Source organism: Lathamus discolor, chromosome 5 (genome assembly GCF_037157495.1).
Source record: "Lathamus discolor isolate bLatDis1 chromosome 5, bLatDis1.hap1, whole genome shotgun sequence".
In the NCBI taxonomy this organism is placed as follows: domain Eukaryota; kingdom Metazoa; phylum Chordata; class Aves; order Psittaciformes; family Psittacidae; genus Lathamus; species Lathamus discolor.
In genome coordinates, this window is record NC_088888.1 from 118,447,475 (window position 1) to 118,467,906 (window position 20,432).

Here is a 20,432-nt window from a genome sequence, read left to right on the forward strand (position 1 = left end):
AGGCATTGGCATTTAGGAAACGCAGGACTCTGGATTCTCATGGGCAAGCAGGCACCCAACCTGCGGCCTCAGCAACACATTGGCTGCGTGGTTGAGAGTTCAAAGAAGAGCAGTATCCCCACTTTGACAGATGGAAGGTAGAGATTCAGCAGTGTCAGACAGGGAAAATGAAACAGGAGTTCACTGGGTGCCCCAAGAACAACCTCATTGTTTTATATCCCTTGTCACAGCACTGGGACAGTCTCGAGCCTGGCACTACACCACTTAGAATCATAGAATCATAGAATAGTTAGGGTTGGAAAGGACCTCAAGATCATCCAGTTCCAACCCCCCTGCCATGGGCAGGGACACCTCACACTAAACCATGTCACCCAAGGCCTCGTCCAACCTGGCCTTGAACACCGCAGGGATGGAGCATTCACAGCTTCCCTGGGCAACCCATTCCAGTGCCTCACCACCCTCACAGGAAAGAATTTCCTCCTTATATCCAGTCTAAACTTCCCCTGTTTAAGTTTTAACCTGTTACCCCTTGTCCTGTCACTACAGTCTCTAATGAAGAGTCCCTCCCCAGCATCCCTATAGGCCCCCTTCAGGTACTGGAAGGCTGCTATGAGGTCCCCACGCAGCCTTCTCTTCTCCAGGCTGAACAGCCCCAACTTCCTCAGCCTGTCTTCATACGGGAGGTGCTCCAGTCCCCTGATCATCCTCGTGGCCTCCTCTGGACTTGTTCCAGCAGTTCCATGTCCTTTTTATGTTGAGGACACCAGAACTGCACACAATGCTCCAGGGGAGGTCTCACAAGAGCAGAGTAGAGGGGCAGGATCACCTCCTTCGACCTGCTGGTCACGCTCCTTTTGATGCAGCCCAGGATACGGTTGGCTTTCTGGGCTGTGAGCGCACACTGAAGCTGGCTCATGTTCATTTTCTCATCGACCAGCACCCCCAAGTCCTTCTCCGCAGGGCTGCTCTGAATCTCTTCTCTGCCCAACCTGTAGCTGTGCCTGGGCTTGCTCCGACCCAGGTGTAGGACCCTGCACTTGTTGTGGTTGAACTTCATAAGGTTGGCATCAGCCCACCTCACAAGCGTGTCGAGGTCCCTCTGGATGGCATCCCTTCCCTCCAGCGTATCAACCGGACCACACAGCTTGGTGTCATTGGCAAACTTGCTGAGGGCGCACTCAATCCCACTGTCCATGTCAGCGACGAAGATATTGAACAAGACCGGTCCCAACACCGATCCCTGAGGGACACCACTCGTTACCGGTCTCCAGACGGACATGGAGACATTGACCACAACTCTTTGTGTGCGGCCATCCAGCCAGCTCTTTATCCACCGAGTGGTCCATCCATCAAATTGATGTCTCTCCAATTTAGAGAGAAGGATGTCGTGTGGGACAGTGTCAAACGCTTTGCACAAGTCCAGGTAGATGACATCAACTGCTTTACCCTTGTCCATCAATTCTGTAGCCCCATCACAGAAGGCCACCAAATTGGTCAGGCAGGATTTCCCATTAGTGAAGCCATGCTGGCTGTCACCAAGCACCTTGTGGTTTTTCATGTGCCTTAGCATGCCTTCCAGGAGAATGTGCTCCAAGATTTTGCCAGGCACAGAGGTGGGACTGACTGGTCTGTAATTCCCTGGGTCTTCCATTTTCTTGTCGTCACCAGGGCAGCAGCACAACAGTTTAGTCTCCCTGCTATTGAAGCAACTTTCCTTCTGGAATTAAAGGAAAAGAAGAGAATAAGAAAGCTGCTTCCCCCACTCTCTTGCTGCAGCCTCCCCATGTCGGGAGGCAGGAGGCTTTGCTGGCTTTTGTCTTCAGTAGGATTGCTGGATGCTTTCACAGCTGCCTGATGTTGCTGTGTGAATTCCAGCCTCCTGCAGGATGCTCTGCACTTCTGCATCCTGAGATGGCTGTGGCCGTAGGGCCTGGGACTAATTCTTGCTGAACAGCTGAGTTGTAAAGAGAGAAACGTTAGTCACAGCTGTGGGTGCCTCCCTAGACGGCGCTTGGATGACGTGTTGGGAGCTTGAGAAGAATGAGGAGTTGAGCACCTTGTAGATGGGGATAAAAGAGGGAAACTAAAAGTGAGCTGCTTTCAGTCCGGAAGCTTTGGGGTTGTACTTCTAACAAAGTGAAGTCTGGATCACAGAAAGCAGCTGTGTCCTCCAATCAGCCCCAAATCCTGCCTCTGTGCTGGGCTGCCCTAACCGATTTGAAGCAGCCTTGAGATGTCTTCACAGTTTGAAGGAAAGCCACTACCAGGGCTTGGGAAATGTGAGCAAGTCTGATTTTGGTTATGGAAAAGCTACTAGGCAGAAGTATGAAAAGCTTGCTGGTAAATCATTTACAAGAAAATATCTTGCTCAGCATGGGGTTTGCAATGAGGGGGTCGTATTTAATGACCTGCTTCAAATATAAGTATAAATCATTGCTTCCTCACCAGCTAAATCACGGCTGCCTAATACTCTGTGTGCTCTCCCATAGAAATGTCACTAACTTGTGAAGATGTTGGAGCTCGGAGCCACGTGGCCCCTTGGGATGGAGGGAAGTGCAGGAAACTTGAGGGGCTGTCAGGCATCCTGAGGGGGTGATGCCTGTCCCTGCCTCGGCTGTGCAGCTCCTGTGTTTTCACAGCAAAATGCAAGACCTTTGGGAGCTTTTTGACAAGATGCTAAACACGAGTAACCTAAATGAAAACATGTCCCTGGTGCAGAAGCAAGAGCAGTTTCCAGGAGGATAAAGAAGGCGAGTGTTTAGCTTGGGTTCAATGATGCCTTTGATTTATGCAGCGAAACGTCTTCCAAGCTGCTTAGTAGAGCTCATGCCTGCCTTGGGGTTGTCAGCAGAGCTTTGCAATAAGCTGCTCCAGAGCCACCCTGGGCAAAACCTCTGAATCCTGCTCGGGTTATGCGCAATCTGCAGCAGTCAGAGGTGCAGGAGTGATGGCTGCATGGCCAGAGGATGTCTGTGTATGGGGAGGGGGATCTTCCTGCCCTTCGAAAACAAACATCCTGCCTCTGAAAGGTGACAGCCACTGCAAACATGAGCGAACGCAAGTCCCACATCCATTTCTTGGCTGCAGATGGACTTTGTGCTGCTTTCACCTGCGTATTTTACGCAAGGAAGTGGGGGAGAAGAACCTCAGCGTGGAGGCAGTGGAGGCAGTAATACCTTATCAAAGTGCACAGCAGTGGGGATGTCAACAGACGATTGGTAGCTCCTTACCTATTTCTACCTTTAGATCATGACTTTAAAACCAATCCCTGTGCATTGCATATTCTTTGTCCTTGCTGTCTGTGAGAATCCCATTCAGCAGATCTGTAGGGCATTTAGAGGGATTTTATGGTAACAATATGCAAGTGAAAGCACTGTTTCTCTTGATGGATAAGTTTAATGCAATAGTGCTTTTACTTAAGAACGAGAAAAGTGAACTTTAATATTACCTCTTCAGTCCATAGTAAGCATAAAAACCAAAGTCAAAGCACATTTAAGGTCTTACTCTCTCTTAACAGAACGATCTTAGCCATGGAGATGAATTAAGGCTTGTGATCTGGCTCCAAAGTCAATGAACAATTCTGGATGTGGGGTGAAGGTGGAAGTGGGGAATGTTGTGTGAGTGGGAAAATGAAATCTTCAGAATCATAACTACCATGAATATAACTGTGAGAGGGCCAGGAGATCAGCAAAGGACCTACCCTTGCTGGGCTGTCCTATTCCCCACACAGACACCAAGCCCGGTGTTTGCAAGTCTGCGTGCATCGTTATCCATTTTCCTGTGTCTCTTTTTACTCCTTCTCCTTTATGCATGAGTAAGATTTTAATTTTAGAGGGAGTTCTGGAAAGCTTTTGTGGGCAGTTTGGAGGAGGGGAGACAGAGCATGGAGTTTTGTTTCTGCATGGAATTGCAGGGAAGTTTGAGCTCATCTGGCAAGGCCAGCATCAGGCTGGTGTCACCAGCTTGGTTTGTGTTTAACTTCCCAGAGCTTTAGAATCATAGAATCATAGAATGGTTTGGGTTGGAAAGGACCTCAAGATCCTCCAGTTCCAACCCCCCCGCCATGGGCAGGGACACCTCACACTAAACCATCCCACACAAGGCTTCATCCAACCTGGCCTTGGACACTGCCAGGGATGGAGCACTCACAACCTCCCTGGGCAACCCATTCCAGTGCCTCACCACCCTAACAGGAAAGAACTTCCTCCTTACATCCAGTCTCTTTACTGAGAAAAGAATATACAGTCACTGTGCATAGGCAGGCACAGAGCTCAAAGCAGTCATGCAGGTGTGTCTGTATGTGAATTGTACACTGGTACATTGCACACTGGTACAAGTCACCCAGTTCTGTCTGACTGTACCTCCTTCTCCACACCAGGCTGGACCTGCTTGTATGTCTGCCACTCCAGTGCCTCCAGAAAGTGGCTTTGCAACCCCAGGTCTCTTCCCTCACCCGTGGGTGGACAGGTGGGTGCCCAGGTCCAGCTCCTGTCATCACGTTCTCTGTGAGAGCAAAGCCTGTCAAAAAGTATGTGACTCTGCTTATACATTTTGCAGCTCCAGATGGGCCAGCGTCCACCCGCATTGTAGAGGAATCTCATTGACCGGAGCAATGCATCCAAAGTCTGAACTACCTTTGTGCTGTGCTGCTACTTCCTTCGTGTTCAATACTACTGCAAGGGGCTCCCCTAAGAGTGGGATGATGTTTCGATGGGTTTAACAACAATGAAACAGGTAACTGAACTGATGTCACTAGTACAGACAGGAACCCAAGGCACCTGTGTCTGTGTCTGTGTGAAAGCAGAGGGAAAATAGCACAGGGTTTCTTTTGACTCCTACTCTTCTGACCAGTGCTGGAATCCACAAGACACCTCTGCCTGCTCTGTTTGTTTGTTTATTCACCACTCATCACCCCTATTTACTTACTAACACAAGGGACATTGGCTCATTCGCAGCCTCTAATGACAGCTTAGGGCTCATCACCCTGTACTAATTCTGTGGTGTTAAAAATATAAGTTTTCCCAAAGGAGGAGTAGCAGTTAGCATATGCAGGGAATGGCTTTTCCCTAATTCCCAGCATGTTTGCTTTGTCCCACACCTTTGTTTTGGGAGTTGCTGTTTTCCTAGAAAATGAGCACAAAGATGAGTAAGTCTGACTCAGCTCTTTCCAAGTGTGTTTTCCGGGTGTTATCATGTTAGCTGACAAACAAGCTGCTTCTCACAGCCAAAAACATGAACTGAAAATGAGGTCAAGAAGCATGGATTACAGGATGAATGGAGGCCTTTCAGTTAAGGTTGGCCACACTGCCATAGGATGGTTATTACCAGTCAGACATGTCCTGAAATGCTCAACAGCTCCTATAGGAATAGTGTCAGGAGGTAAAATTACCAACATTTCTGTGGGATTTTTTAGAGTAATTCTTACTCTATTCCATCACCACCTGTATCGGTAGGGGTCAATATTTCCTCCTCCATCGGTACAAGGGGAAAGGACCAGAAGGGTATTAAGTGAGCTATTTATAAAGACGTACTGCAATGCACACTCATCTGCTTCTGATGAGTTCTGGTCATCTGAAAACCCATGAGGGATCAGAGGAGAAAATGGCTTTGTGTTTTATCTTGTACTTAGACTGTTCATCTACAGCATTTGACCTAACGCTGTTCCAACATCTGAGCCTCGGGCGCATTTGCATGGGCAAGACTTTCCTTGGTTGCTCTCACCTGACTGCCGAGGTGAACAAAATGGATGGAGAAGTCCTGTGTGACCAGTTCCACTCACAAGCAAAAGCTCTTTGGTTTAAATGAGGATTTTGTGTGCCCCTGCCTTTAACTCTCCTCTAAGTAAATAGTTTGCAATATGCGTTTGCTGTGGACATGTGGGTTGTGGAACAGTTCATCATAGTTCCGTATTTTCAGCTGATGTCTGCTCTGTTGGTGTGGTGGTCTTGTAACACTTCTAAAATACTTGGGAATATTTGGGGAGGTTTTATTTTTAATGGAAGTAAATGCTGACTTTCAGAAGGAATAGGCAGCCCTTTGTGTTGTCTGAAGTTGAAAGTCCATTGCAGTGCTAAACTAATGGTGTATTTAAACCACTCTCTGTGGTTTATCTGAGACAGCTATGTGGTGCTGCGTCACTGCTGGGTAGTTTGATTTATATACATCTCTAAAAGCAACTTTCTTATCCATTCAGGTATGAATTGGTTAAACCAGACGGACATTGCTGTCATGCTGATAAAGAAGCAGTGTCAGGTCCTGGCCATGGCTGGGACCTCTCTAGGTGGGGATTTGGCTAGTGAGGGCCCTGCTGTGCTCTCATGTTTATGCACACTCAGATTTATCAAAGAACAAATAAAAGTGCCATTTGGCCTCCAGTGTATTCTAGCGGTTAGTATGCGGTTGTGTTTGAGTTTGGGATGAATAACCACCTACAGCAGCTTGCTCCCTCTCACTGAAGAATTTCCTCTCCAACCTGGGTGTATTTCTATGAAAGATAACCTGAAATAGGTTTACAGTAGTCTTTGAGGCCTTCAGGTTGTAGTGCCTTCTCATGAGGAGGTGGAGAAGCATGGATGGTTGCTGAGGTTTGCTACAGGATCTGGCTGTATGCAGTAGAAAGTGTAGTTTTGTGTCTATGGGTCCATAATTAGAACTGTCCTATTAAGGCTGCTTTGGGGAATAGAAGAACCGAAGCAGCTGTGACAAAAGACCAAAACTAGGCACCTCTGTCTCACTCTTCCTCAGCTTGGACACAGGATTCTTCATGTCCTAGCGTAGTGTGAGCAGCAACTAATTACTGCTCTGTGAGGCAAACAAGCATGTGTGCACACATGTAAGTTATATGGCAAACCAGATGCCCTTCTCCAGACAGCTTTCTGAAAAATGACTTCATGTAGGAAAGTTGTGTTTTTCACGTCTGGCTCTCAAACATTGTTTTTCAGTGACATGGTGCTTTCTGTAATTAGCAATGAAAATTCAGGCACAAGAATATAGTGTGTGTTTGTTCCATGAAGAGCTGGGCCCATTTTGATATTTCGCAAAGAAAAAATGAAAAGCTCATTTAATACCAGCCCAGCTATTTATACTTCTTGCACAAACTTAAACATAACAAAAAATGCAACATAACTCATGAAGCGAAGGAGCGCCTTTGCCAAGTGTAATATTTGTATTTGGAAACATGGTCTATATTGTATGAAGCAGTAGCCTTCTAACTGCCTCCAAGGTTTCTTTTGGCTGATGTTTATCCAAACAGTCTTGCTCTTCATTCATTTTAATGGCTGAAAGGGAGCTGAGTGTTTTTACACTGTGCGACTGGCACAGCTCAGCCTCTGCTGTTCGGCTGGCGCTGGCTGCCCTCCTCCGAGCACGGGGCAGTGAGCCCCGCAGAGTGCTGACAGCAGGACGATGTGCCTAACCCCCATGCACAAACGCCTGCCTGTTCTGCCACTCCTCAATCACATCCCAGAACTCTGTGCACTCATGTCTCTCATTCTCCCTTTGATTTAGCCCTATGGGCCTGGCACGATGGAAGCGAGAGAGCCACGGCACCCATACTTAAAGGAGGCAATGACCTTGGGCCATGGGTGACTCGAGCAAGACCACTGGATGTGGGAGAAGCATTTGCACTGGGGAAGACTTCAGGAAGTTTGGAACATCTGCAACTGGGAAGTGTCCAAAGATGATAGTGGTCAGGTAGAGGGTGTGAAATGTGTTCTTGCTACCTGTGGTATGTGCTATGTGGTAAAATGCGGGTGCTTCCTGACCTCATACGTGAGGCTGGTGTCTTTGTCACTTTTTTCCTCTCTAAAAGAGCTTAGCAAATATTCCCAGCTCTTTTTTTTCCTCTTTATCTTTTCATCATAGAATCACAGAATGGTTTGGGTTGGAAAGGACCTTAAGATCATCCAGTTCCAACTCCCTGCCGTGGGCAGGGACACCTCACACTAAACCATGCCACCCAAGGCTCTGTCCAACCTGGCCTTGAATTAAATAATAATAATGGATAATAATAATCATCTAATCCAATAGATGTGTTGTTGCTGGACTACCAGGCTGCATTTAAGCCTTATGAATTAATGTAGGGACCTACATATGAAGTTAAGCGCATGCCTAAATGACTGCAGGACAAGCTTCCCAAGTCCCTGCCCTGAAAAGCCCAGGATATATTTCAAGAGGTCTCTTAAACACGAAATAACTGAACTTTTGGGAATGGTACCATTAGGAATAAGGTGCATTTGCTACACAAAGCAGCAGGAGCAAGGAGCAGGGAAGACATGAGTCATTCAAATGTGAGTCAAAGAGGCATATTAATAATGGAAACGTTGGAAGAAACAAAGACCAAGCCACTCTCTACTGTTCCCATCGGTCAGTTATACAGCACATTACCATAGGCCTCGCTGCTCCTGACACTATCACAGCAGCCATTTCTTCATGTGGATGACTTATTCCTGAAAAATGCAGTTGGCACAGACCAGTCTTATTTTTCACACAAGGAATGCAGGTCTTCCTGTTCCACATATTTTTCTTCAATGAGCGTAGTTATTGTTGTCACTGGGAGGAAAATCCTCCGTCTGTCTGCTAAAATACTTGAGAGGGGGAGATAAAGCATGAAATCTTTTTGTTGTGGCTGAGGATTTCCTCTGCAAGCCTCCACTGCAGTGATTCACTGCTCTTTTCCATAAGGAATGCGAAGCTGGGATGAGTATTAATTATGATTTGCAGTCCCAGGCTGAATCCTCGGCTGGTGTAACTCAGATGTTCACAGGCACCTATGAGGGAGGTTTAGGCTGACCTTGGTGGTCAGAGCTCAAGCACGTGCCACCTCCTCATTCTGCTCTGGGCTCAGGGATGGGCTGTCACGCAGCTTTGGGAATGCTGCTGGGTGCCATTGGCACTGAGAGGCATTGCCAAGGAAGGGGCATCATTTGTGCTGTCGCCTTCGGTGTTTGCACGGCAAAGCTCAAGGCATTACCTGGGAAACTCTCCTCCCAAGTCACCTGCCGATCTGTACCACAGCATGGAGTCTGCTTTTGCCCTTTCTTCTTTCAGTGGAAGAAAAGTATGTGGCTGATGGAGTCATAATGAATTTTGGCAGGGATGAAGCAGAAAACTAGAGGCAAGTGTTCTGATTTTTCCCTAAAGTTAGAGCTATTGTTCATCTGGGCAACTTTTTTGTGTATGAAGCGAAGGCTGAGATCTGTGCTTTGGGGGAGAGCCACACTGTGGATAAGTGCAAAGGAATTCTGCCACAGTTTCGCCATGAATTATATGTTGTCTGAAGGATTTAACAATATCATGAAGTTCATCAAGAACAGGAACACTCATTTTCCTATCTTTTTCTGCCAGCAAAACGAACAAGCGACTTCGCTTCCTTAAAGAAATTCCATCCGGTAGCTGTGCCAGCTCTGTCTTCCTCATGTTCGTGTGCGTTTGCTTTGTTCCTGAGTCCCAGATGGGTTTCTGAAAATGGCACAGGGTTGCCAAAATGCATCTGAAGACACACAGCATCAGTATGCACAAATTGTAAAGAATGCGGCCCCTGGAGCGATGGGTGATTTCATCAAAAGTGACTTTCCAGCTACGCTGAAACCTTTCATGTCTCTTGTGCAATCTGCAGTGCTAAAGCAAACAATTTGAGTGCCAGATTGTCATAAGGATCTGAATGCTTCGACTCATTAAAGGGCCACAATCTTATCAAATCAGAGAAAATATGAACTCTCAAAGGAGATCAAGCTGCTATAAATATACCCAGGTAGATACAATCGATTTCTCCCCCCTAGGAAAAAAGCCCAACAAAGCACCCAAGCACTTTTAAACCTATCAAGGGTTTTTAATTAAAGCACTGAGCTATCCTTGCCAAACCTTTGGTTTTCTGGAGCCCTTGGGCCACACTTTTGTGCTGTTCTGTGCTGCTGGTGGTGTCAATGTGAGCTTTTTCGGTGTCTCACCTGGGAGAGAGCAAGTAGGTTGTGGATTTTGGATGGAGCTGGGTAGTGTTGTACAGCCTGGTTTTCGGTTTGGATGTGGCAGCCTATGGTTTATGGAAATAATAAAAAATAACAGAGGAGAAAGTGGATTCTGGATGAGTTACGGAATGCTTTTGGAAGGGTGAGTTGGCACTAGGGAGGTAAGCAGTATATTCCGTATGTATTCTGTAGTATGCATTGAAACTGAAACTAGTGCAGGAGATTGTTGGAGCTGGGGTGCAGAGGGACAAAAACCGCATACACACAAGTGTGCCCTTGCAGAGTGCATCGCATTTCATGGAAAATGAGAAGAAATGAGGAAGTGAGAAGAGATCAAGAGAGAAAGTGCAAGTCTAGGAGAGAAAGAAGTAAGGGCTTGGTGCTCTGGCTACGTTGAGGATGGCTGCGAGGAGAAAGGGAAGGCGTTGCTCTCCATGTCTGCTAGCCATAGACCTCTGAAGCAGAGAGGAAGGAGGCTTATGCAAAACCTTGATGTTGAAGAAGGTAGCTTGCTCAGGCATGGAGCAAAACCTCCGTCAGCAGGAACTTCTCACAATATATGGTACACATCTCTGTTAGAAGCACTGTGCTTGACTTGCTTCAGGGCTGGGCTGGGCTTCCTTATAAAGGCTGCTGGAGCCCAATTTTCCTTTCATTAGTGGCACTACTGCAGCCACTGCCTGCTGTTGTGGTGCCTTTTTGTAGTGTCTAGAAGAAGATGCTATCTCAGTGCAGGGATTTGGATATGGTGCCTGTATTTCCCCCCGTCCCGTTCCTTTTCCAGGCTCTGAGAACAAATCTTAAATGCTCGTCAAGTTTCAGGACAACAAATTAAGTAGGTCAAGTCATGACTTTGCCAGCTGATTTATTTCCGAAGAGTAAACCAGTGATAAATTCCATGCAGTCTGATGTCTCTTTTGGTAAAGGCATCATCCCTTCTTCACTCAATTTATGGTGTTAGAAAGTCGGTATTTTCATGGCGCTTTTTCTTCAGCTTGAAAGGAGATTTTTATGAAGATATTTCAGTTGCTTCTATGTTATTTTGTTAATAACAAATTAGGAATTCTCTGTGTTCAAAGGCAGTGCTTATATTCTGCTTGGAAACCTCTTTTCTTTCATGCTGAGGATTTCAGCTGGATCAGCTTCCTGAATTGAATTGCTGAATTACCACCAGGGTGAACGCAAGGGCTGGCAGGAGGCAGACAGAGAGAACATCTGGCTGGAGGCAGGGGGTGAGGACAAGAGACAGTCTGGATGAGGAGAACAAAGTGGATCCGACCGCCGGTTCCTTTTCCAAGGGTCTACCTACACCACTAAAGGAGCTCACAGCTGTGCAATGGACACTGGTGAGCAACGGCAGCGTAAAGGTGCAGCTGTGCCTGGAGCTGATTTTAAGCCATTGCTTTTGTTTTCCTTCCAGACCCTGTGGGGATACAAGCAGGTCTCTGAGGTTGAGGCATTTCTGCCATAGCAACAGCACCCACTGGTACTTTCTCCCCCTTTTCCTCTCTCTCGGTGCTGCTCCACAGGCAGCCTTGTTTTCCCAAGCCAAATCCCATTGATAAGGCCCAGCACAGAGGCAGGACCCCATCCTGCCTGCCCTGCGGTGTCTCCTGTGGTCGGGTGGGTGTTTGGTCCTGGCAGAGGCTTTGCCATCCGCTGAGCAGGGAGGAGATCAGGAAAACGCTGCCCAGTTTGAGGCAGGACAAGCTCCAGCCCTTGCTTCAGTATGTTTGCATCCATAGTTTGCATCCATAGTCAGTGCTGCTTGTGATCTGCTCGCTGGTGAAGGTGTCCTGTGCCAGCGGCTTCGGCTGGTGGAGCTTTAGGAGTGCTCATCCTCTTGCCCCCCCATCCTAGTTTATCTTTTAGAAGGGGCTGGGGACAGGGGCGGTGATGTGGGAGCTGATAGAGACAGCACTGATTCTGAGGAAGGGATAGGCCGGATTTGACTTGAGTTCCCTCCTTTTTGGCCAAATCCCGACTAGCAACAGAAAGAGCCCTATCACTGCTGTTGCAGGGGAGGCTGTGTGCCGGTGTGTCCCCACCATTTCCTCCTTACCTGCTCTTTGCTTTGTTCTCTGTGGCCAACACCTGCACAACCCCTCTGCCCGAGCCCTCGCTGGCATAGGGTGGGAGGTGATGGATGAGGACTGTGCCCCAACCGCCTGCCTGTCCCATCAGAAAGGCTTTACCAGACCCAAGCAATCCTCCGTGAAGGAAACGCGTGTCCTCTGTGCTTCCATCGTACGCGTGCTTACACAACCGCCTTTGTGACTCATCCTTTTGGCTTCTGCAATTGCGTTTAATAAAGTGAAGGCTGAGGTTTCACCCCACAGAGAACAAAGCCCTCCTGGATGCAGGACGATGCATCGTCGAGCTGCCCCGCGAGCGGTGCATTCCTGAGAGCCGCTGAGAGCAGACGTCTGCGCTGCCTGCACCAGCTGTGTGCACCCTGTGTCGTACTCTTGGAGGTGTGGAGGATTTCTAAGTGTGCTGCTTTGAGGTGCGGAGAGTGTTTAAGATGGGCACAGGCTTCTGCTTCGCACAACCTGGTGGCTGCTCAGCTGCTGTCTAAAGTAATGGTGGATATGAGGCACAGTCGCTGAAATCCTATGAGATAGGTTACCCAGTTACATTCCAGTGACCCTTTCTAGTAGCACTTATACCTTAAACAATGAATGGAAATCTATGGGAAAAATGATATACAGGTCCCAGTTTTGCCACAGCCCTTCTTCTCTGGCTTTGGCCAAGTCAATTCTCTTGACAGCAGCAGTTCCCTAAAAATCATGAGGGTAACATTATTTTTCATGCTTTAAAGCTGTGAGGAAAATTAGCTCTTGAATATCTATAGCAGCTGAGACTCCTGAGAGGGACTTACTTAGCTTTTATGTTGTGGCATAAAGCATACTGCATATGCAGAGCACTGCAGACCATACCAGTGTGGTTGTGGTCCTGCTGCCTGTCCCACCTGAAGGTGTGTAAGGGCTGACTATTGCTTGTAAGAAGCATCCGCAGATAATCAGTTCTGATTTTAACATAATGCTCTCATCAGAAAGGCTGTATTAGTGGGAAGGCCCCAGCTCCTTCCCTATTTTGTCTGCAGATCCTGCCCGTGCTGGAGGAGTGCTCTCAGGAGGGGGTTATGTGAGCTTTGCTATATGGGTATAGTTAAGCTAACAGCTCATAGTCCCCTGAAGCTTTTTTGTTATGTGCCAATAATCTGATGAAGTTTGCGTTACCATTGCCTATGGTTATAGGCAAGTTCCCTTGCATGGAAGTACTAAAAAGCCTCGCCCATATGTGTTTGTGTGGGATCACCAAGAAGCAGCGCAGCCTTTATATTTGCTCAGGCTTTGAGCTCTTTGTCTGACAGCACCAGTTACAACTGGCTTTTACAGTGGGGCAACTTGTCCATGAAAATTGAACTGGGACCGTCAAATGGTCCCAGTTAGCTAAGGTCCAGATCACAGTGGTGCCAAGAGAGATGATGCTGTTCCCTTCCTGGGGAGAATCTGAAACAATGCAAAATGTGCAATGTTTCATTGGCCATTCTCTGCTTTTTCCTCCCTTGATGAAACCATCTCACCTTTCTTTCCAGATATCTCTCATTTCGAAGGCACAGTGCAGCATAGGTGTGCAGGTGAGGAGCCCATGTTCCAGGGGAAGGGAAGTGGTGGGTTGTCAGCAGACATCAGCCCAAGGAGGGAAAGAGCCTGTGGTCCTGGCACAGGACCAGGGAGGCCAGATATTGGGATGCTGCTTCAGTTTTGTTATAGGCTCCTCTGTGACCACCAACAGCTCTGAAAATTGCCCTCTACTCCGTGTTCTTTGCTTCCTAAAACATTTGATTTGCAAAACTATTGCAGCATTTGATTCAGAAGAGTGCTCTGAGGCCTTGGGTGTGAAATACTAAGAGAAAAGAAGGCATTCCAGCCCCTTTATTACATAGCACTTTTTAAATCATGGAAAATTGGTCTTAAATATAATAAATTTAGCATAAAAAGAAATACTTTCCAATTGCCTGTCAGGATCCCTTCAGTCTCATAACTGCTTTCGTGTGAAGCAACGAGGGTAATACTTGTTGATAGTTGTTTGTTCCCTTGTTGTCTCGAAGTCGCTGGAAGCAATTTACAAGTTACTCTTGCTCAATGTCTCGGAAGAGAACAGAATGGAAAATGTTGACTTGTTCCTTTTTGGTAAAGAGTCCATTCCCAAAACAACGGACTGGGAGAAAGATGATTTGAGCCTCACCATTGGCTTTGGAGGGTGAAGGACCTGCCCGTTTTTATCCCCACTGCTTGCCAGAGGTGGCATCAAGCAGAAACCTGTGTGTCAGGCCCATGTGCCCATTGCTGTGCCTGCGTGTTTCAATGTCCATTTGTGCTGTTCCCATTAAGGAGAAGGATGTTAGGGGAGGAGTCATTATAGGAAGAACAGTATCATTTATTGTTTGATATTGTGTGTTGGTACAGAGTATCTTTGCTCCAGTGTGCGATACGGTCCCATCGATCCAACCAGCCTTTGTGCTGGCTGTGCCATTCGCCCTTTACCACCAAACCCAGCATTTTGCTCACCTCGTGCAAATCTAAAGTGGGTATTCAAACACTTTTTGATCAGTCAGGGTTTGTTTTCACACCCTGTCCTCATGTATGCACATCTCTTCATTGAATGAGGGATGGCTTTTGGAGCCAGAACACAATGACAGAGTTTCTGAGGGGTTTTTAAACCATGTTCTTCCTTTGCAGTTTACCCAGGGTCACCAACCCAGTGCTTTGGAGAAGAGATATGACATCTCCTGGGGACTGCATGACTCCCACAGCACTGAAAGCATCACAGTGTGTTCTTTCTGACTTCCTGCAGACAGTCTAATTATATGAGAGAGCATCGCTCTCCATTTGGTCAGAAGATGTATTCTTAGCTAAGTTTACCTAATGCTTTCCTGATTTGTGTGGGTTTTGCTTTTTTTTTTCCCTCCCCCTTGAGCTGGACAACAATTGTGATCTTAGTCCAGCAATCAAACATGAAAGAGAGCCCATATGTATGAAGTACCCTCCTCACACTGGAACTCATCCAGAAGAGACAAATTGTCTTCATGCAGGAGGTCTGGTTTTGCCTCTTCCCATTAAGAAAAAGAAAAACCTGGCATGAGAAGTGTCTTGGGATAAGTCAGGGCGATGCCGTGGCCGTTGCCAGTGGGGCTGAGCTGTGCTGTCAGGCTTGAGGGCTCAGAGATGCAGTGATATCTGTGCCATGTGTGACTGCGTTTCATGCAAAGCAGACACAGGGCTTTGGCATGAACACAATGCTGGTACAAAGAAAGGCCCAGCAGCTCTCGGCATTTTTGGGGGTGCAGTGACGTGGGGGATGTCATGTAGCTCTATGTGGGGTGATAGTGCTGCTGTTTGCCTTTGTTTTGCTGCTAGACAATGAACCTCCCTGGAGGGCCATGGCTTTGAAGAGGCTGGGGAGCAGCTATGTGCTGAAAGTGGTGGGGAAGTTTGCAGAAGGCAGCCTGTGGGAGAAACAGGTAGGTATTTTTGGGAGGAAAAAATTCTCTGTTTCTATCGAGTTTGCTGCTCCCTACTCAAGCTCTGGTTAAAGAGGCTTTTGCAGCTCACATTGTAATTGCCAGCCTGGAGGTATCAGATGCACCAAATAGTCCTGTGCGACTCCCTGGCCTTGCAGATCTGAAGCCAGTGTTACCTGGTCTCATCTCCTTTCTAATGCAGGCCAAATACCTCCTGACTGTGACTTAGAAGGCAAAGCTCAGCTCTGCTTCCCTGTGTCCCTTAAATGCAGGTGATGCCCTGCTGTCTGCGTGCTGTCTTTATCCCAGGGCTGAAGTGCAGCTTTGAGGTACATGGGTCTTGAAGTATGTATCTCCTGGGGCTTCCCACCTTCCTGCTCCCCATCGATGCTGGTCAGACACGGAGCGCGGTGCTGCTTCCCTTCTGACTCAAAGACTGTAGGGCAGTCCCTGTGGTTGCAGGGACAATGCTGTGTGTGTAACCAGGGCACCCAACCTAGCAATGACAAATGCTGTTGTGTTTGAGGTTGAGGTTGGGCCAAGCTTCCTCTCCCACCTCCAGCCCGCGCATGGCTTTGTGCCTCCTGTCTGTGTGCTAGGAATATGAGGCCAGGTCTCCCTTTCCATATGGGGAAAGAGCCTAGACCTGCAAAAGGACCCAATGCATTGCCCCTGTGCAGCCGGTGGTGCTTGAGGAGAGGGAATCCCACTGCCTTGGGTGGTTGATATGGGTGCGAGACAGAGGGGGCTGGCCTTTGGAGCGAAAGCCACATGAAATTACAGGAATACTGAGTGCTGTGCCACTATGGGCAAGGGCAAAACATAGTTATTTGTCAAGGTTAACCACCGCCATCGGCCTCTTGCGGGCAGCTGAGAGCTGTGGTGGAGCTACCACTGCTAGAATGAGCCCATGTGGGCTGTCGGTCAGTGACATTTCCTCCCCTTACACCTACCCCCTGTACCCTTTCATTGGGCTTTCCTGGTGTTGTGTACCTCGTGGTGACTAAACACGTGGTGAACTAGTTGGGAATGGGTCTGTGAGGGTACGGAAGGGCAAGGGAAGCCCTCAGCCTGCTCGGATGTAACCACTGCTTCACCATTTCCTTCCCTAGGCTCCTTTTCAAGACTTGCTTTGTGCCTTCTGACTTTCCCCTCTCTCAGACTATCATTACCCACACACTGATATAAACCCTGGTGACCCTTAATGAGGCCACTTTGTAACCCAATGCACTGCTGTTTCCCCTTCACACCGGCCAGAAGCCATTCCCATTCCTATTTCTGTGTCCTCTTTCTCAACCTGATGAGATGACTCCTATTTCTACGCCCTTTTGCTGTGTGTTTCCCAGGCCCATTGTAAGATGAGGGTTGTGTAGGAGAACTGGCGCAGAGGCAGACCTTGCTGGGTTTCCAAGCCACTACTCACTGCTATGCCTGGACCTGTTGGAATAACCAGGACATCTGCACATGAAACAAAGCTGTGCTTTTGCCTGCTGATGGCAGCTGGCTTTAGATGGAGGTGTTGTGCTGGCTTCATCTCTGTTCCTAAATGTCCGTTCCTAAATGGGTTATGGGGACTACGGCAGTGCTGGTAAGTTGCTCAAGATTCACACTCACACTTCATTGGTGGGTGTATGAAGCCAGGCTGTGCTGGGGTTTGAAGGTGCTCCCCGCTGCCTGTAAACTGATAGTAACTGGTAGTAAATGCTGCTGAGGACAGCGAGCACAGGAATCCCTGTGTCTGCGCATTTGCACCTTTCCCATCCTCTTACCTGACTCAAGGAGCCCATCTCAGCAGGACAGGGCTGCACCCAGTCTGCTCTCTGCATCTGAGCAACATCCCCTCAAGAGCTGTCCCTGGGAAGTGGGGAAGGGGATGGCTGCAGCTTGGCTTTGGGCACAAACAAGCGGGTCAAGCACAGCTGTGCAGAGGCAGGAGCCAGCCTGGAGATGGTGCTTGGGGTGGGAGCTGGTTCCCAAGCCTCCTCTGCTCCCCAAACTTTCTGACTCACATCCTGCATCTGCCACCATGGTGTGCAGAGGCTGTGCCTTGCTTCAGGCATGTTCTGGACTCATACCAGAGCCCTCCTCAAATCAATGGAGCAAAGCACCCTTCTGCTCTCAAGTGAAGCCTCGGTCAGGCCCATAATAAACGGCAAAAACTCTGACATTTAACACATGTAAAGTTGTTTGCCCAGTTTTTAAAAGGAAATATTATCTAAGCACTCCTCTGAAAACCACAGCCACCCACACTTGGTTTTGTTAGGCTTGGCTGCTTTGACCTGTGTCATATTGCTATCACCTCCCCAGTATAACATCCTGAATCCCTTATAAATTGTGCATTTTGCTGAATGAAAAGCTTCTCTGTGTGCTTCAACCCCCCCCCCCCAATCCTTTTTGTGATAAAGCACAAACAAGGAAGAAATTTATAACTCCCCGAGATGATAGAAAATTAGCAGAGTCATAAAAGGTGAAAGCAATTGTGGCGTTAGCAATGCAGCCGAAAAGGAAAACTGTATAAACCTGCCGCTCACAAAGTAAACGGCAGAGCTGAAGTCATTTCAGCTGCACAGCAAGAGCAAAGATGATACCCTCATCCCCCTGCGCAGGCCGAAAGGAAGGGCTCTTCTGCACTGAATGTCTGCAGGCACCGCACGCCGCAAGCTACTGCCATGGAGCACATGATGAGAGGATATCCTAAATTAATTTACACAGACATATAAATATATGCATGTGTGTGTATTTTGTATGAAACATGAAACCAGGGGTTTCTAAGCCAACCCCTTAATTTGTCTGAAACAGTGCAGGCATAATGGAAACTGCCCATACAGTTTTCCATTAAAAGTTACAAAGGGAAAGGACTGGGGGGGGGGACACGACTGGTGGTGATAGAAAAACACATGCTCGCTCCACTGTCACAGACATGCCAGGCAGCCACACAGAGCCACACCAGTTTGCTGGAAGAAGTGTCATCTTTAGTCTGGTCTTTGCCCTCCCTCTGGTGTACTCCAGCATCCGTGTGTATGGAGGAGAGGGACATGGCCATGCTTGTGCAGGTGCATGCAGTGAGCATGAACAGACCCCAGCTTGCCCATATCTGTTTTGCAGGCTTCCTCTTCGGGGTTATAAAGAGAGCATCTTGCCACGCCACTGTCCCATGAGGGTGGGTGACTGCATGGAGCCTGCAGAGTTACTTTGGATGGAGGGTTATGAGCAGACCCACTGCCCTGCCAGCTTCTTGACCAGCCTTAGGAATGGTTCTCCCCAGGTTTCTGTGCTGCCTGCCCAGCCTGAACATGAGTGATTGTCTCCAAGGATGGATGAATGCGTTGCCTGCTGCTGAGCATAAGCTGCGGTGCCACACTGGCTGCTGGTGCCTTCATGGCGAAAGCAGGAAGGGGAGCAAGGGGAGGTGTGGGGAAGCACCAGCAGCTCCTCAAGCAGCCCCTGGACCATCACCACCATGTGCAGGTGCTCCCTCACTGCCTTCCTGCTGCTGACCAGGGAGACCACCACAGGTAGGAAATGCTGGCATCAGGGACTGCTGTGTTCTGGCAGGGCATCCCCTTGCCGAGTGGCTCTCATGCATCCTGCTACCCCTGCAGGTAGCAGCAGACACTTCCACTGGGAGAGGTCGCTTTCCACCCTCTTCAGCTCGTCTGACCCCGCTCAGGTGGAAGCATCAGGTGCATCATTTATTCACTGCACCCTACAGTCCCAGTGGAGATGCTGTCTATGGAAAAGGCAGGCCAGGGAGCTCACTGGCATCTTCTGTAGCAATGCATGTTGACAGTACTAACTACTCTGCACAGTGGGGGGAATGCAGCTGGTAACTAATGCAGGACAGTGGGGATTCGTCAGTATGTGTGTGTGTGGTTTTGCTTTTCGCTGTATTGTCCTACAACCCATACGCCTCAGTGTGGGATATGTTAGTGGAATTTTGTTGCTCCACAGCTGGGCGATGTGCAGCCAGACCCGCTCATCCTTTTAACCATCAAAGGTACGTGCTCCATCCATTTGTGTCTGCCTCGGGGCACCGCTCCACACATCTTTCTCAGCAGCAGTGCCAGCTTTACCTATTCCTGCCAACTCGACTAAATCCGTGGGGTCATGTGTATCTGTTGATCGATCAGGGTTAAAAATAACTTGGATGACTTGGCTGGTTCCTCTTGCTGCACAAACAGCTGTGCTTGCCCAAGAGAAAGGCAGTGCAGAGGAACGAGAGGCTGTGGGCTGAGCACACCCTGCTCTGGCTTTGCTGATAAGACACTGGTAAACACAATAGTTCAGATATGGAGCAGTTGTGTACAGTCTATAATTCAAGTTCCCTTTTGGGAGCAGGATGACTACGGGAGTGGGGCCCCTGAGTATTTATCAGTGTTGAGACCACACGTGCTGTTTAGTTCTGCTTGTTTCTATCCCACTCACATATTTGGTTGGGTCACCCAATATGTCTGTTTGGTAGTAACTTCGAAATGTAACAGCTTCTTCTAACAACCGCCCTTTGCCACACAAAGTAGAGCACAAACCCTTCCTCAGGTCTTATTCTAACATGAAGAGCTCTGTATTTAAGACACTGACCCAAATTTGGCCATGTTAAACTCCAGCACCTTCTTAAGGACTCCTACACAAAGTCATTCCAGGTACAATTCCAGTCACTGGAAACAAGACAAGGAAAACAGAACAGAAAAAAAAGCAGCCCAGAGCTGAATGGATCATAATTTATTGTAAAATAGGAGTCCCTTCCATTCAGACTGCAGCTGAAGACCACAGAAGTGTGAACACCTCTCAATCTGTGCTCTAGGACTCATCCTACAAAAAACCTGGTAGGTCCCCACCAGCGGTTCTCGGGCTCCTTCAGAGCTGCTAGCCTTGGCAAGCTACGAGTGGGAACACTTAAAGCTTTGTGCGTCATTTCATTTATTAGAACAATTTCTCTT